Source organism: Vanessa tameamea, chromosome 12, assembly GCF_037043105.1.
Source record: "Vanessa tameamea isolate UH-Manoa-2023 chromosome 12, ilVanTame1 primary haplotype, whole genome shotgun sequence".
Taxonomy (NCBI): domain Eukaryota; kingdom Metazoa; phylum Arthropoda; class Insecta; order Lepidoptera; family Nymphalidae; genus Vanessa; species Vanessa tameamea.
In genome coordinates this window covers 8175304-8195657 of record NC_087320.1, presented here as the reverse complement: position 1 = coordinate 8195657, position 20354 = coordinate 8175304, and the positions used below count along the sequence as shown (strand labels likewise).

Genomic DNA, 20354 nt, shown 5'->3' with positions numbered 1-20354 from the left:
TGCAAAGTTGATAATGTTCTGAGATAGTTCGGCCACCCAGCACGAAGGGATCTTCTCAATAGCTGATGTTGAGATATTTTAAACGAGCTTGTTGTTTGTAACGACACTACAAAAAGCGCTAAAATCTAAAGATGTATTCATAGTATTTATATAGATGCAAATTCGTTAGCATAAAGTAATGTTGTTTTTAGTATAATAAGATCGTAAAGTTTATGAAAACTAAGCAATTTAATAAAACGACTCGAGAATTAAATTGAATTAATGAATAAATATTACGAAGAACGCAAAATTGAGTTCAAGATTCAAATAATTACATCCCATTAATGATGTTGTCCATGACTTGTGACGTGAAAGTGTTTATGTGAAGACAGCTATGAATCCTCGCTATTTGCCTGACCTTACGTAATAACTCCATCTGGTAAAGATCAACAGGTCAACGCTTAGATGATGCGATCGTGAGTCAAATAGGTGTTTAAGTTGCAAATTCTTAAAATTAAACTCTTTAAGCACCTATATCAGTTTTAGAATCGAAAATTGTTTTGGCTTTAATAAATTCTGTTAAAGATATAAGAAGAAGAACTAAGCAATACATGCAAAATTATTGAAATAGTCAATTGTAATGACTATTGTCCAAATAAACAAGTTTAACTATTATAATAACGATAAAGAGAAATAATATTTGTACTGTATGTAAAATGTTTGGATAGTTAATTAATCTTTTGGTTACCTAAATGTGGAATAATTATGAAAGCCATTTCTATCAGTACCTAAGCCACAAAACCTTTAGCCTACAAGCTATTACTTTCTGAAACTGTTGGCTTGAAATATATGTATATGTATCTGGTAACAAACATATCCTGATAGTGAATCACCTGGCAACACAGCGCCTCATTATAGCGAGGAGATGGGATCGGCACGCGAGGAAGATGCGATCTAGATGCTATCAGGGCATTGCCACTGTCCCTAGCACTAGGTACCTGTCACCATCCGTTCTTCATTTTAATCTAGCCCAGAATTTATTTAACTAGTTTTCTATTTAGTTCTTCTTAAAGATAATTCAAATTTGCTCCCGACTAGGAATAATGAGACTATTGTTCTAAAACTTGATGCTCATATTTATTAAAATCTCCTTAGTTTTCAATGCTATGATTTAATGAAATAAGATTGAATAAACAATTTAGCAAAAGTCGTGATAAAATCAGATATACTGTGGAATATTTAATATATTTCTATAACATTAAAGGCATTTCCATTATTTTTATTAATTGCTTAATTCCAGCATTGATAAACCTACCTGTAGAGGTAAGAAGAAAATCGAAACTCATCGCAGAAAACGGGCTTTAAATCTCAGCATATGTTATGTGACATCGACTACAATAATTTTATAATGTATACAATACGTATTAAAATGGCATAAAAGCACGTCAGTTGTCAAAATTTCACGAGTGAGATGCGGAGTGAATATTTACAGAATCGCACTGCTAATTCTAATCACAAATTTAGACTGTACATTTAAATACAAAAGTTAATAAATTAACCGTTGCAAAGATAATAATTCCACAACAGAGAACGTTAATCTTGAATTTATGTTATGAGAGGAAGAAGGTGACATAAATCTTAGCACATAGATATTTTACGTTCGTTAGTAACAACTCGCAGGATAACTAATTTGGCGCGATCCTCGCTGTACCAGTTTTATGGACGTTTAAATTCAATTTTTAATTATTTTTGTTACAAATATCATCATCATATATCATCCAAGAATCTACAACCGTGATAATAGGTCCATTATTTTGTGTTTAATTTATATTAAAAAGCATTTACGAATGTAAAACTGTTTCAGATAATATTCATATATGGACATGGTAGCCAATAATTTGACCAAAACATGAACCTGTCCGATTTTTTATCGCACGATTCAATTTGTATATATCAAACATTTGTGATACAAATAATCATTTTCGATCATGAAAAAAGTGAAGTAAATGCCCTACTGTTGTACTAAGGCTTAATACTCCATGCTGACGCAATACGGATTGATGGATACATGTGGCTGATTATCATCAGACATCTACAGTTGCCATCGCGATCGAATCAGTGGTGGTTGTCCGTATCCGAATCCGCAAACTTCAGTTAAAATACACGTGTTCTATCACTAGGCCGTTTCACACACATATCGTATGTAAACGTTAATGACAGATGTCTCATCACTGAACATCATCACATTTTGTATGCCACTAAGAATTCGATCGATTTGAAACATAATTGACGGTTCCCATGAATATTTACGAACAGCAATTGTCCTGCCAAGCATATCCGATTACTGATATCCCTTGCCCTGGGACGAAGAAAAGCCTCTTAAGGAAATAATCCATTAACATATTAACCGTGACTACGTATTCAGCGTATGTGAGCAATCCGACAAAGCGACAATTTCTTGAGGTGAAAGAGCTTTATTTTATTGAGAATAATCTGAATTTGTGGTTCTTAATGACTTCATTTTCACAGGTGTGCAAGATCAGAGTTGACAGATAAGAAAAGGTAGTAAAAGATTCGTGAATATAGTATCTAATGTATTTATTTATGATTACAGCTTTAAAGGATCCATATTGATCAATTATGATATTGAAGTTAAATAGTTTGAAGTTTTTTAAATGACCTTGAAAATTTCACTAGAGATAAACGTTTTAATTTCCTTTGATAATTCGAGGAGCAATTTGGAGTTGCTATTTTATGTTTTCAAACTTTATATATAACCGCGCCTACTTCAAAAATATTAACCAAAATAAAAGACCTACTTTCTATTTGTTAAATTTCCTAATCAGTTTGAGTTGATATATATTCAAGTGCTATATTTGAATATGTTTTACAATTAGCGAAATATATATATAATATGTGACTTAAATTTCGGTTCGGTGAAACAAAGGCAATATTGTTTTAAATAAGTACGTGTATCACATTAGCATTGACCTTGATATTTTAAGATGCGTTCGCAGACAAGGTTTTTTTTTTAATAAATATTTTTTAATTTCGTTTGCATATATTACAGAAATTAAATTTTAGAACAGGTTTTAAAAATATATGATCTAGACTAAGACTTGATCAAAGTGAATTTATAGATATATGTTTTTAACTTATATTATAACAAGCCGCTTATGATTTCATTCACGCTACCACTGAGATGTAAAGGTATACAGTATTCACACAATTCTATTTAATAGCCAATAGATTTTGTCTTCGCTGGTGAAGTATTTAACGCATTCCTAAGCACAAAGCTCCAGTTTGTAGTACGCTCATTATCCTCAGAAACTTGTAGATGGTACGTAGTCCCTGTATAAGTTTGTGCAAAATTTATAATCCTTATTGTAAAGAAGATAAAGGTTATTTTAAAAGAAATATATTGTATCTTGCGCTGAAATATGTACAGTTGGAGCGTTTACTGTACTCCGGTCTGTAATTTCATTCAAGCATGAAATGTAACCTGCACCTATAGTTATAAGAGATATTTATTAATCATTTCAATAGATTAAGCTGATAATTCTAGCTATTTTGTATGTTACCGTTCTTAAATCATTATGATATGATATGATACTAAGGTAACATGATAATAAGGTAAGTTAAGAATTATTTCTTCACTTTAATAGTTAATTTTTCAACGACAAAATTTATAAGTAATACATTAATCAATGCCCGGTTACAATTCATCAAATACAACACACATTAACTATTGATAGAGTTAAGCGCTTAATAATATTTATGATGGTCGAAACATTAAAGTTTAAATCGAACTATGTAACTTTCGCAGACAAGTATAATCGAATAATAATAATTATTATAATAATAATAAGTAATGCATTAAATGCGATTTTAATGAGCTATTAAACGAAGGCGGTGGTTATGAATTCAATACGAAAATTTCCATACTGACCTCAAATTAATAAAATTTGATAATCTTTAATTACGATGTTTAAATGTATAATATTATCAATTAATCGAGCTGAGGTGGCCCAGTGGTTAGAACGTGTGCATCTTAACCGATGATTTCGAGTTCAAACCCAGACAGGCACCACTGAATTTTCATGTGCTTAATTTGTGTTTATAATTCATCTCGTGCTCGGCGGTGAAGGAAAACATCGTGAGGAAACCAGCATGTGTCTTATTTCAACGAAATTCTGCCACAAGTGTATTCCACCAACCTGTATTGGAGCAGCGTGGTGGAATATGCTCCAAACCTTCTCCTCAAAGGGAAAGGAGGCCTTAGTCCAGCAGTGGAAAATTTACAGGCTGCTAATGTAAAAAAAAATGTAATCAATTAATCAATATTATTATTATGACTGTACTACTTTTATATTTACTTTATGGCATTGACGTCATGACTGGGACAAAGGGACTGTGATACATTTTAAATTTATAATTACCTACTGCAATTTAGTAACTTTACAAGATTAATAGTGTAGGTATTCGTTTTACGAAGATATTGTCATTGACCAATTGTTTTTTTTTTGTTTTAAGTAAGACCCCATTGTGCTATCTACTACACCTGCCCTTCGTGTCGGAACATAACAATACAAGTTTAGCAGAACAACTACAGAGTGGATTGCTAAAATACACAAACAGGCCTAAACCATACATTGCGTAATATCCCCAGGGGTATTGTCAAACAATTGAAGTCTAATTCGTCATATTATATTTATAATAACAATAAATAAAAGTTTAAACGTTTTTGGACCATGTACCTAATGTACATAAGGTACATGTTCCAAAAACATAAGGAAAGGTTGAATATTTAAAAGTTTGCAACGACATTTTATATTCAAATATTTTTTATTTATATATAACCATAAATCAAAGAGTACAATATAAGGCGACAACCATTGATCATATAACTAAAAGACAAATTTTATAAGGCTATTTACATGAATTTTATAAATAATAACTCGTTTAAAAAGGTTAAGTAACATTAAATTAACATTTGAATAAGGCGATGTATCAATGCATAACAAGGCATTAGAAAGCAACATATAATTTATTGAATGAAGAGACACGTTTCGGAACTACAAGCATAATTTGCCGAACCTAACCTGTTCACAATCTCGACATATTTGTGACTTCAGGAGAGAACGCATAAATCACACTAATCGTTTTATTCTTAGACATTCGCATGACATTGAACAGATATGACTGGAAATAATATGACGCGATTGCGAATATGACACCAGAGCACGAAAGGTCATATTACCTGGCCAAGGATTTCGTCTTGATAGTTTTACAATATTGTCATTGCCTGAGTTTTAGAATTAGTTAATTGAAAGTAAAAGAATTATTTTATATAATACGAGCGATCTTTTCTTTTCTTTCGAAAACGACACGTAATTTTTCTTTTAAAGTACATGGATGTTTTCGTTGGTGACGAATCTTAATAAATAGGTTTTTTAAGTATTAGAAACGTCGAGATCGAAACGACTACAACACGTAAATATCAACAAAATATTGCGGGTTCAAGATTGAAGAAGCAGTGCATAATTTATTTTTATAATTCATCTCATGTCTTAGAATGAAGAAAACCATCATGACGAAAGCATATTAAATGAAATTCTAGCACACACACATATAAGCACAAACACGCATTAGAACAGCGTGGAATAAGCTTTAAACCTTTTTCTCAAGAGGAGATAAGGCGTTTGCGGAGCAGGATATTTACAGATCGTTATTTTACATTTATGACAAAAACCAAACGTCTAAGCGTCTTGATATATGAAAGAGTTCAGGAATATAATTTGAAATTACGTTCACGCTTGCAATAAAAAGGACAGTTTGAATAAAGTCACGAGAAGATAAATCCAAAGTAAGTAGTAATTTAGATTTATTTAAGGACTAGATTATGTAAGGTGGATGAATTAATGAAATAACCAACGGCGTTATTAGATATTTAAAATCAGCTCTTCGGGAAATCATTTAGATTGAAGAATTGTTCTGACAATTGTATAAAGAAAACTATATAAAATTGTCTTTTATATGGTAAATATCCGACACTGGAATAGCAATGTGGGAAGTCGGAATGCATAATAAGGAATAAACAAACAGAGGATCACATTTACATACAAGGATACTGGTATTGAAAGCCTTGATTGATGCTATCCCGTTGTAAAACGCATCTCAAAGCCAGATGTTCTGCGAGTCCAACATAATAAATTCTAATGCGCCCATAAGTCAGAGATCATCGTAAATATACACAACTAACATGTTCACAACATATTTTAATATGCAGTCGGATTTTTAGTTTTACTATTTATGACCATATTTTTTTAATATATTTGGTCAATAAGCCTCATTTAATTCAATAAATATTTTTATCACGTATTTTCTCAGAGAATTATCAATGAGTATTTGAAATTCACTAGCTTTTTAGTAATGACATATTATAAAAGTCGACGAATCGATTTTATATATATGACAGAATAAATATAACTTAATACGGTAAAATAGAAATACAATGATTACATCTTTTGTAAGTACAATACATTTAAAACATGCGCTAGTGTTGTACGTCAAAATTATCGACAATCTTAGGCCTACAATAGCAATTTATTGTTTCAGTGATGCACCTACGCCAGTACGAACGTTTTAAATAACCCCAGCCGTGCTATCGATTAAGCATCCTCGAAAGGACATGGCCGATGTATTATCCACGAAGAGTATTTGATCTCAGTACGCATTACCTTTAGAGGCGGAAATGTAAAGCAATACTGTATAAATCCTAACCGCATGAGCGGATATAGGAATTTCTGAAAAGGTGGTTTGATTTATAATGCTAGATTCATCATGTTGGAGTTCAGACTTAAATTATTTAGCATGTTACTGCGTGAATTATTCTTCTTGTAAGGCAGCTTCTTGAGAGCTCTATTTCTCTAATTTTCAATATATTTTGACCAATGGCAACGAGAAAAGAAAACAAAACGGTCATCAAACTTAAGTTGTATTTGTATCGATTCCATAGTAGACTAATTAAATATTATTAATCTATATATATGCTTTGATAATTTTTATTTATAACGTAAAAGAGTAACTCGTTGATAGTAAGCATACCGCTATCTTTGTTATATCGTGACGTCACAAAGTAGGTTTCGTCGTAATCCTGATAGTTTCTATCATTTTTGTAATCGTCATATAATTACTTTTTCAATTATATGACGTTATATGATCATACGATGGCGGTATGCTTACTATCAACGAATTACTCTTTTACGTTATAAATAAGAATTATCAAAGCGAACTATCGATGTTATTAAACAAACATTTACTGACAGCCACCTATCTTTAGAGAAATCATGGATAGCAATTAAATTAAACATGTACACGCGAATGGAATAACTAACAAGCAATTAGAAAAGCAACTTAATTCACATTGGCTACCTCATTAAAGGTATACATGAAATAATATTCGAATGAAGCTTATTTATAATTATTCTGTAACGATGCAATCATTTCGTATTACATAATACACTTATCAAGTGTTTAATTTCCAACACCTGAGTTACATTGAAATTTGGAAATTTCATTATAAGTGTCGGCATTGCTTGCTCATTGGAATTTATTCATGACGTTTTTGTTTTTTTTTTTTGTTCTAATGTCAATTATTTATTTGACGCAAATCTAATACCTATTCTTCCCGGTTACGATCGATTGATTTTAAACCTGAAACTTATCCTGCCTGAACTACATATTCAGTAGCCATAAAACCTTTCCAAGTTATTTTAATCGTGTGAAGAATTTCAAGTTATACCATAAATACATTTGAATATAAAAGCGCAAAATAACATTTCCTTAGCATTTTACTGTTTTACTAACTAGTGCGATTTCCCCCGCATTAAACTTTACTGCTCCGTACTGTTATATCATCTATAATATTTCTCAATAAAAGCGCTATATAATGGAATGATTTCTTTTCATAATAAGACGAGTGATCTAAGAGAACGCATTCAAACTAACTCGTTAGCGTTATAATATAAATATTGCCTATAATAATGAAAAATGTAACTTAATATCTGTTTTCACGGTAGACAAAGTTTCACCGCGATCTTTCGATACCTATTATGATGGTTGTTATATTTTAAAAAATTCTAACAATTTCTTGATACTGAATTTGATGATACATTAGCAGCCTGTAAATTTCTCACTGCTGGGCTAAGGCCTCCTCTCCCTTTGAGGAGAAGGTTTGGAGCATATTCCACCACGGTGCTCCAATGCGGGTTGGTGGAATACACATGTGGCAGAATTTTGTTGAAATTAGACACATGCAAGTTTCCTCACGATATTTTCCTTCACCTCAGTGGTGTCTGCCTGGGTTCGAACCCGATATCATCGGTTAAGATGCACGTCTTCTAACCACTGGGTCATCCCGGCTGTATATTATCTAATTTGATGCTATTCGATTATTATTTTTTCTATGTATTAATATTCGAAGCTTCAAGACGTGTCATGTTCAAACGCAACTTTATCTTCTCTTTGTTCGTGAATGACTTCATTAGCAAGTGAGGCGTATTATTTACTCGTCTCATATTTGTTTTAACTTTCTACAGCTACGTATACTATACCGTAATAAAGAACGCCAATAATGATGACCTGTATGGATGCAAATCATTTTAAGAATTTCTTAATATCCGGCAAATTTATAAGAAGAATATTTCGACGTTTTAAATCTCGAAAATGATTTATTAAATCATATAAACTTAATGATATCCTACTACTAATATAATATAGATGTGAAAATTTCAATATTCGGATGTTTGTTACGCAATCATGCAAAAACGGCTGGGCGTGTATTTTATTTATTTCAAATGCAAATATATTGAAACAGTGCCTTTAATAAAAGTCGTGAAAACGAATACATACATACAAATGTTTAATCTCGTATTAATGTAATATATTAAAAAAATCTTACCTAACCTAAACCTATCGCCGCTTACACAAGCGAAGCCACGATTGGAAGACAGAATATAAACATTCAAATTAATTAATATCGATAAATTTACTGAAACGTCATATTTAGACGTATTTGGTTATGAAATTACAGACGGAAGTTTAAGCCTCGTTGTAGTATCCCATAATTTGAGCACGTATTATAATTACCAGGTTCCTGTGCATGGGAAATTTATTCATCATTAATTACCGGCGGAATTACTTTTATATCAATTTCGTCTTCGTGAGAACAGGCCGGATCGCAACACGAAGCCCTAACGAGGTACGTGATGATTTTTCAAACTCTCAGTATGCGAAGCTTAACGAGAATGAAGTAGGTTTTAATACTAGAATATAAGCCTACTCAACTGTTAAAGATTACATCCTGAATTAATATCCTATTAATAAAGATAGATAATAATACGGGGTCTTCTATTAATCACGTGATGTTATTTAGCAATTTTTTTTAACGTTTCCTATGAAACTGGAAAAAGATTGATTTCGTACCAGCAGAAGTGAAAGTTGAAATCTCACCAATAATATAAAGTTGATCGTAAATCAGTTGATGTTGAAATATAAAGAGATGAGACATATTTGGTAGTTTCCAAATGTATAAAATTTATTAACAAAACATGTAATCGAATAAAAATCTTCTTAGTTGATGCTAATACAAATGATAATCTTCGTGAGCCAGTTGTAGGCGTCGTGTACGGTGAGAAGTGTGACGCGGATAAATTGACCGTTGAAAATGTGACTACTGTTCAAGTTTCACAACAATATAAAGAAACTGCAAAGAAGGTCGTGACCGTACGCAAATGCGTTAGGTGTTACTTCGCGGAACTTGTTTCGCGAAAAGGATAAAGGAAAAAAAAAGTCGTTTTCATTTGTAATTACATAATAATATTTTTATGTAACGTCAGTATGAATTGGAATTCCGGTGGCTAATAACATGGCAATCAATATGAATTAACAAAAGACAATTGATTGGATTTTGGACCTAGAACGATTTGCATTACAAGATCAATGCTGATAAATCGAAGTTGGTAATGATTAAATCACTACTAATAGATTAGTGTGAAAGTAATAGTTAATTGTTAGTCCTGCTTTCACCCATCATTATAAAATTTGGCACTCGGATAGTTAAAGAAATGGAGACGACATCGTTTTACATCCAACCACGTGAATTAAGCCACGTCACATCTAGTGTAATTAGTATCTGTAAATCAGCAAAGAGTTTTTTATATATATTTTAAATAAAAATAACAAATTTAAAAATATAATATTATAAGATTAAGTATATTAACAACAAAGTTCAATAGTTTGTATCGTAAATCTCGATTAAGGAGTAGTATTTTGTGGTCAATAGGTCAGACGTGTTCACTGGTAATTGATTTCGCTTTTAAACTCTCGACATCGTTTTCAAATAGAGCAATATAATCCAGGAATTGACATTCAGAGGAATCATTGTGTTATCTTTGAGTTTAAATTATTTATATAATCGTAAAAGTTATATAAATTGATGTTCCTACCCAGATATAAGAAGCACTCTACATATAAATATATTCTTCAAGATGTGTCGATTAAATTTATTTTATTGTGTGTTCGAATTCGGAATTATCTGATAAAAAGACGATTAATTTATCAAAATTAAGCTCATGTCTATAAATTGGCAGACCTCATTTTTCAGAATCATAAAATGCTAAGTATTATAATATGAACAGATTGACTTGAGCTCTGTCGATATGTTTAAGAAATGCCTCGATATATAAAAAAAAAAAACAACGAACCGCTGCAGGACGTATAATCGCAATTATACTAGCCCGGATGTTCCCCGGTCTTATGATATATAAATATGGTAGTATCAGCATTAGCGGAGATAAATGTAAGATATTACGATCCATTTAAGAAGGGGGCAAGGGTATTCATAACCTGCTGCGCCCGAGTTCAAAATTATTGCTCGACCAACAAACAGATGCCATGCCTTCGCGCCGTATGTTAAGAGAAATGACGGGAGGCTTTGATTAAACACGTCTTAAGGCGATGCAACGTTAATATTAAGATGAATATCTAGTTATGTCAACTTTAGAACGTACTAAATTTAGAATACAACAATCTTTCCCGACCGGTTATGTGTTATTGACAATCAGTAGTTACGATCATTATAATTTATCAGAATCGATGATATTTTTATGTTAATTAATACATTGAGTGTCGCTACTATATTTTTATATTATATTGAAGTAATATACATTGATATTCATATTAGTTATCACTGGATCTGAATTATTGAATATATTGCTTCTGTGTTAAGCTTATCAAAGGTTTCTGTGTTTGACCATTAAAGTATTGGTTACGTTTTGATGTGATTGTAATAAATAATATATACATAATAAGCCATCGAACACATGAATGTTAGGTATGAAGATTTAGTTATTTAATAATCTGCACCGAGTTGACATACATCTGAAAATTAAAAGTCACCTTGAGCCATAGTAGGAATAAGCTGCCCTATATTAATATCGAATGCCTTAAATGTTTATACGACAGATGTATCTTCCACGATTAATATATTTAAGCAGACTGACATGATAAGTTGTCAATTAGTTTGGTCACAAACATTGGAACTAAAAGAAATATTAACTATCTCTTGTGCCTCTAGTAACACAGGCGCAGTCAGCCTTCAAACCGTAATAATACTAAATATTTCTGTATTACCGTTTCACCAAGTTCATATCGTGTAGAAACTCCAAAGCTATATAGGTACATATGAAACGAGAATCTACTTAAAAATATGATAGGACTTTATGACAAGTCTATAAAATTATAAATAATGTTCCCGAATTCTCTTTGTTCTATCGGACATAAACATTAAAGGTAGGAGACAAGTCGTTTAATTCGGCGCAGGCGCAGGAATGTGGCGTAGTGTCGAAACGCAAGGCCATGTTTGGTATGCCCTAGTATGTCTAGGTATAACGTTGATAGATTGTATACTATTTATTTAAAATGCAACTTTAGTATTTTTTTAATGGTAATCAGCTAAACTTTTTAAAAAACACGACGAATATATATGTATGTGTATTATCTGTCAAATACGTTATATTTTATTAATCCAAATATAGGACGAACCCAAATGTATATCTATACTAAAATTATATATGCAAAAATAACTTTTTCTGTCGGTATGTTACGATGTCACGGCTAAACTACTGAACCCAATTTTATAAAATTTAGTATGAAGCAAGCTTAAAACCCAATGAAGGAGCAAGGCTAATAATATTTATATATATCAGCTAAGAGCAATGGAAAAGGATGCATAGGAAACAAAAATACGAATATAAATTTTTATTCTAATAGATATTAGAATATAAAACTTTACGACACCTCGCAGTAAACCCGCGTCATTTGCGTATTGCATTTAAAGTGTTTAGATACTAATGCCGCCTCCACACGATCGACCAGCAGTCCAACTGTTCGTCCAACCCTTCAGGTGTACAGATGTAGTTCATGAATGTTTGACGAACTCCGATTGTATTGGCGCGAAATTGCTCCGATGGCGGTAAATCGTAGGTGTCCCAGATCGTAGGAGTTGGCCGTCTCACGTGTACCCTCCACGTGTCGCGTTTGGACTCCACTACCACTTACCATCAGATGGAGCACGATCTTCCCGGTTATTATAAAAAAACCATTAATGTCAAGGTATATCGCAGAAGTACATATTACTTCAACGTCCTTCATAGGTGAAGTTGGAACGTTTACGAGTCAGTTGGACGTTCGTGTTGAGCAAGCATAAGTGTTTAATTCATAATTACATACAAAATAGATTAATTACACTGCAACTACAACGCCGTTGTCTAATAAACTACCTCATTAAAGCTACAATAATTATGTATGTAAGTTACTTGAGTAACAAATCGCTTAGATTATAACTAAAAGCATAATAAAAATTAAATACGATGTACATCTTACCACCCGTTGCGAAGCCCGTTTAAACGACAGGTGAGTCGCATTTATGTATAAAAGTTTTTATATGAACAGAAATTTGAATCGATATTCGTAACGGTAACCAATACGAACTCTTTTTAAATATATTTTTCGCAAAGTTCTTATGATATTATAAAAAATAGCTATGATTTTCGCTGTAACCATGCATTGTCATTTGAAATGTATTTCGAGCAATGCTTATAAATAATACAATGTTTTCCGACAAATATAATAGAATGTCTTATTTAATAGTGTATTGAGTTTAACTGTCGTTATTTATGAACTTGCTATTTTAAAACCTTTAACTCGGAGCAAATTCAACAATGCTGCAATCATACCTCGTAATTTATTGAACTTTACATTTCAAATGTGAACTGGTAGGTACGAACGTCTAAATAAAATTCAGTGGTACTGGTGTACCTATTTATTTAAGTACTGTGTACGAAAGGAGTCAAGTTTGAAGTTCGTGAGTAGAAGAATGGATTGAATTGTTTTTCATTAACAAATATTGAACATCGAGCGAGATGACTAGATGTTTGTTTTTAAAAAGAATCTGGCACGGTTTTCGGTATTTATTGACATATTGGTAAAAACTTTCAAGTATTTGCGGAAGAATGGGGACTTAAACGAAAAAAATAAATCTTTTATAACTACATATTCAGATTATTTAGGTAATAATGTCCAGTTGTCAGTTGTTACATTGCGGGTTCTAACCTAGGCAAGCACAACTGAATTTTCATGCTATTAATTTGTTTTTATAATTAATCTCGTGCTCAGCGGTGAAGGAAAACATCGTGAGAACTTGCATATATCTAATTTCAAATTCGAATTCGAAATTATTCCACATGTGTATCCATCAGCCCGCATTGGAGTCATGGAATAAACCCTAAACATTCTCCTCAAAGGGAGAGGAGGCCTTAACCGAGCAGCGGAACATTTACGAGCTGGTACTACTTTTTACTTACTAGGTAATAATTGAACTTACGAGTATAAAAAGACCATGATTTCATTACTAGGAGTAATAAGCCATCGAACACATGAATGTTAGGTATGAAGATTTAGTTATTTAATACTCTGCACCGAGTTGACATACATCTGAAAATTAAAAGTCGCCTTGAGCCATAATAGAAATAAGCTGCCCTATATTAATATCGAAAGCCTTAAATGTTTAAACGACAGATGTATCTTCCACGATTAATATATTTCAGCAGACTGACATGATAAGTTGTCACTTTGTTTGATCACAAACATTGGAACTGAAAGAAATATTAACTATCTCTTGTGCCTCTAGTAACACAGGCGTAGTAATAGTATGGAATTGCACGAGAACACTAGCACGTGACTAACACGTTATTATAATTAAAAAATATATAATTGTCATTTCATCATTATCAAACTTTGTTGAATCATTTCAATGTGTTATATTGATACAGAGTACGCAACTTCATTCTCTCTTCAACTTTTGTTTGACACCCCTATTCTTATGTAGGAGTATAAAAATTAGCGAACATTTGCAATAACTTGTCCCTATTACCAGTAATTTTTAAAGATTCCGTTATACGTTTCTCGTATAGACGCGGTTGCATGCTTAAAATCAATTGACATGAAACGGTATAACCTTATCAAGGAGTAACACCTTAGTCTGTACTTTAATGGCAATCGTTAACGCTGATATTATATGAAATAGCTACGACGTGTTCACAGCTATCGTAATAAAATACGTAATTAACCCAATTTAACAGATCGAAATACATTTGCGATATAAAATAATTAAAATGCTTTTAAAAATATTTATTACGAAATTGGTTCTTACATAATGTTTATCTGTCTAATCTTACAAATATTAATCTAGAAATGTATTTTATTATTCACAATGAAATCTCGATTTTTTTAAACGCTATGATCAGATATTTCTCTCGCGCTACCAATCATATTGTTTATTGAATTTTATTTATTGCAATACACAAAATTCTACATATTACAAAGGCGAACTTAAACCCTAAAACATATTCTACCGGCCCTAGGAACTGCAGCAAAGAACGTTTATAGGTATGTAAAAGAAGATTAAATAATGTACTAAGTAGTTTATTCTTAAACATATTATACATAAATATAATACTGTTTTAAAAACGAAACAAAACTATAATTTGATTGGTAGTTGATAATTATTAGCATGACTGCCTCGTTGATCTATATTTATCTATTTAGACCGCTCCCGGAGTCCTGGGCTCAAACTCTAGGTCAAGCCAAAAAATTACTCAGTTTTTCTGACAAAATATTCTCAGTAACAGCCCGGAGTCTGGTAGTTTAAGGTGTGTACACTCACTTGCCTCGGAAAGCACATTAAGGTCCTGCGCCTGAACTGTTTCCGGTCGTGTCGGATTTGCTATCCTATAAGAATATGAGACCGATCTGGCTGTCCCCCTTGTAATCGGCAGACGTGGCCAAAATCGGTTAGGACACCATCCTTTATAACGTCGATTTTAAAAAGTAACATTGGTATTCTTTAAAATAAAAAAGGTAAACTATTTTAAAATTCATTTATAAGATTATTTTAAGAATGCTTTTTTTTAACCCGCAAATAATATATTGAAATTATAATTGTTAATACATATATATTACACAAAGACAAAGACGCTTCGCACCAACGAAGGTTTACAGTAAGAAAGACAATAGTCGGAACTAGCTGGCTGTTTGACGTTCAACCTTCAGTCAAGGTCTGACACGAAATATTTTTTATAATAACATATAGTTAGACGGACCAGCAAATAGGCCACCTTGTGGTAAACGATCATCACTATTTCTTATATTACCAATGCGCTATCGACCCTGGGCACTAAGATGTTATGTCTGCAGTTACACTGGCTTACTCACCTTTCAAACGTCTGTTTTTCCGTAGAATATATGATGAGTACCCACTCTTAGGTACCTAGCAACGAATTACAATTTTTTTTTTAGAAACTTATATAAAAAAATAATTAAACCATGCGTAATGAAGTGTGTGATTAACAGCTGATACATGAGTGTCGGCAGATGACACATTTTTTAAGAAGGTTAATCGTACATGACATTGTTAATGTTACAAAGGCGAAAAACATAATGACTAACGACTAACTAAACATGCTTACAAGTTCCTTGCTCGTCTTCATTTAAAATTATATCTACATGTGTCAAACGTAAATAGATAAAAAATCGGTTAATCATTTATATTCAATTTTTTTTTTACAAATATTTTTAACAATAGCGAAACTGTAGAAATGTGACGGTGACATTTTCTAGTTAAAAAAAATCCTCTTTGCAAAACAGAAAGTATTGCATTATAATATTATTAATATTACAGTATATATATATATATGTTTTTGTTAATTTCTTAAAATAAAATTGCTAGGTATATATAACATAACATTATAATTGACTGAATCAATTTGATAACAAAGAAATTGTCACGATTTATTATGATTTAGCGTTGAAAAACAAATTTAGCATACAAAATAAAGAAATCAGTAAATGGACAAAGGGGAGTAAATTATAACACGAACAGTACCTTTCTTATCAAAGCTAATTATATAATGAACAAAACGAGAATACTCAATGAAACTCAATCCGATCAACTCGGGGATTAATTGGCGATCAGTTCATATAAAATGAGACGTTAATGTTCCCATATACGTACATTTATTGCTCATTACATATCAACGATCGTAAACATATACGTTGCTATTATCAAAACACATAACCATTTGCATTAACCTACGTAAAAACATGTTTCTGTAAAGAAACAATCCCTTTAAAAGGTTTAGAGTTTAAACAACCGATACTAAAATAATAAAGGAAAATTTCAAACGGCAATTATTTCGACTCATTTGAGAATAGTGATCGCTATTAATTTAAAACGCAAATTATAATTTATTACACTATAAATTATCGGCCCTGTTATAACACGTCTGTACATCATGGGAATTTTATTTTTCTTTATTGTACTTATACAGCGAACAGCTCTTGGTTCTATTTTATTTTAGCCGGTAAACTGCATGTTGAGCCACTTAACGAGAAGTTATCTCGGTACAAAAGTGATATTTCGCTTATGTGGAGCAACTGGTCAATACAATCGTGGTTATACAGCTCGGATTAAAACTCTGTTACAACGCTCTATTAAATGTTTGTGTAAACTATACTAATATTATCAATGCGCGTGTAACTCTATCTATCTGTCGGTCTGCCTCTTGCTTTTTCACGGACAAACCCACAAAATTGAATTTAATCAAATTCGTTATGAAGCGTGATTTAACTCAAAGGTATGATATAGGATACGTTTTTATGCTTAACAAACGGCCAACCAATAAAATGCTAGCAAAACCGCAGGCGAAAACTAGTTAAATATAAAAATACAATTTATGAAGTCGATATTTAATTGGTATCATCGATATATAAGAACTGTTTTTTAAGCTTATTTTACTTTATGACAAAATATTGTTGATAATTACAACTAATCTTGCTTTTCCAATTTATTATTATTATAGATAGCTTGCGCTATAATATAATCGAGTAATTAGTAAAAAAAACACATGAATAAACGTTATTTACTTTATGATCTAATTCATTTGTTTCATTACGTTAATATTTTAATTTATTAGAAGTATCTTTAAAATTATATAGACTAATTACTTTTACTAGAAAATAAAAATACCATATGGAACGCTATAATAACTCTATAAGACAGAATAATAATGAATATTGTTACCGATTGCAGTTTATAGCACTTCCATGAACTACTTCGTTGTCAGTGTTAATTTACTTAACAAGTAATTGTATACAGTTTTGTGAAATATATATACTGTTACAGGAACTGACCACAGATGTAGGTAAAAGTATTTCCTTGTTATAGAAAAATTGTTTATAGGTATATATCGCATAAAGACACATGGTCGTAAACATTAACAGCCTGTAAATTTCTCACTGCTAGGCCAAGGCCTCCCCTCCCTTTGAGGAGAAGGTTTGGAGCATATTGCACCACGCTGCTCCAATGCGGGTTTGTGGAATACACATGTGGCAGAATTAATTTAATTAATTTAACATTTAAAAAAACGTACGTACCTATAGAACTTTTATAAAGACTTTAAATCACAGTTAAAGTTTATGACGTCACTTATAAAACAAAATGTCCGGCAGTAGTCACGTTGTGAAATCTTTAATGCAAATTATTACCGATATAATGTATGAATTTTTAATGTATTACAAAATAATTTAAAAGTAAGGGGTAATTGCTTTTATTGATACATACGCTTAAATCTATTTGCGTACATCGATCACATGCAGAGATATCCATAAAGGTTGTAACACACCTAATTTAATAATTCTATCTCATATGGTAATCAATTTATTTCTCGACTAGAGAAATTATATTTTAAAACAGGTGTGACAGGTACCTAGTACGAGTTTTTTTGCATCATTTACTGCTTGTTTAAAACTAAACCAGTCTTGGGCGGCGATTTTGTTGTCAAAATTTTACAAATATCCATATTAAAACAAGATCATTGAAGTTTTTATAATATATGTACATTATATAGAAAGTTATAAATATTATAACATGACATACATATTTTTTAAAATTTTGAATTAAATATAAGAATTATGTATTTTGTGGATTTATTTATTACAAAAGAAAATTAATAAAGTCCTTAGTATATTACCATGAGTGCATGGAATAGTTGCAAGAATTTTATCAATATTTTTTCCCCGTGCAATCGCAAAACCGTCAAGAACTGAAAGGCATCAAAACAACCAGTGGTGTCACTAGTGGGGGTAAATAAACATAATTAAAACCATATAGATACATTTTTTTTTTCTGACGAACAAATTTAAAAAGCAATATATAAACGAAACTAATTAGGTCTACCTAAAAATAATTACCTCCCTTTTTAACGTCATGCATTAGAAAGATATAGCAATAGTTTAGCAGTTAGTGTTCATACAACAGAAACTATGGAATTATAAACCCTTACCACAACAAAGTAAACAGTAAACTTACGCGTACTTTAATGTGGGTTGCCATTGATATTTATAAACCTATATAAAATAAGTAAAGTATAAAGTAAAGTAAGGTTACATCGACAACTTCATAATATATACGATTGCACAATTTACCTCGTCTCATTAAACCTCTATATCACTAAAGTAAGTTACAGCAAGAGCAAAAACAGTAGTAATCAAGTAGTTTAACAAAAATGTCATCCAAGATAACTAGACGGAATTAGACGTGGTTGTATACTTTATGATTATTCCAGCTAATAGGATGTATTTACTTTTAAAGTTATAACTAAATGGGTAGCCGACGGACAAAAAATATAATTCTTAACTAATAACTTTAGCCGTTAATGACCACGTCGGTTAGTACTATTTTTGCAATTAGAATTCACTAATTGCAATTTAAATTACATATTGTAGGTTTTGGTTATATTAAGCGTTACCGACTTTGTTTTTTTTTTAAATTAAAGATACAACACACAAAGAAATAAAATCCAATAAAATTTAAATATTTGAAAACTCATGTTTGGCAGCTACTGTTAAACATAAGCTAGTCAATTGTTAACACAAAGCAAAATAACTACGATTGTATAAATATATATAGATATATTACTAACTTTTATAAAACACATGCAGTAAATTTCTTGTCAGGAGGAAAGGCCGCTTCTGCTTATAAGAAGACAGCAGTTTTAGAGCCAATTTGACAAGACAAGATATTCATGCGTCACATACTTGTATGTCTCAAGATGTTTCACGAACGCCGAGCACGAGATGAATTATCATATTGTAAACACTTAGAAAATCAAGGATCTAGGTCCTAATTCGAAACCACGATCACCGTTTGAATTCACGTGTTCCTTTGTATCAAATCATTTCTTGTATATAAAAATAGTAAAAGTGTATAAAAAAGTATGCTAACTAATTAACATACAATGAAACCGAAATACTTACGTTTATTTTGCGTACTACAACAATTACAACCGTGTATTTAATTTTAATTCAGCGAAAAATATTTTAATTATGAAATACTCGAGTAATAAAAAAGTTATAATTGTAAAATTTTACTCACGCAAAAATTGTAGTTCCCCCTTGTTCGCATTCCTTATACTATCCGTTCCAGTGTTCCATCTGTAAAAAAAAAAAGAAATTATAATTTTATTAGAAGATAATCACAATTTTTTATCTGTCCGATTGCATCAAAGGAAAATCCAATATCCCACTTTTCGCCGCGTTTATCTAATATTCCAAATGATAATAAGTTTGCTGTGCAATAAGGTTTAAATAGGTATAAGTTAAATAATTATTTATATTTTTATTTTATATCATCCCAATATCCACAAAATTATTATTGAAAAACGAAAGTTTTTTTTTTATCACGATCAAAGTTATGA

The 20354-nt window shown here is 31.4% G+C and overlaps 2 protein-coding genes across 2 annotated transcripts in view; both read right to left on the bottom strand.

The window, feature by feature from the left end:
• The window catches only part of LOC113393051 (suppressor of lurcher protein 1-like), a 308266-nt gene that overhangs the window by 195447 nt on the left and 92465 nt on the right, over positions 1-20354 (bottom strand). The window lies entirely within an intron of this gene.
• Positions 1-20354, bottom strand: part of LOC113393049 (cadherin-99C) — a 76902-nt gene that overhangs the window by 27872 nt on the left and 28676 nt on the right. Inside the window, exon 2 of the mRNA XM_026629744.2 lies at positions 20033-20091. The gene's annotated coding sequence lies outside the window, so the exon portion shown is untranslated. The remainder of the gene's footprint in view (positions 1-20032; positions 20092-20354) is intronic.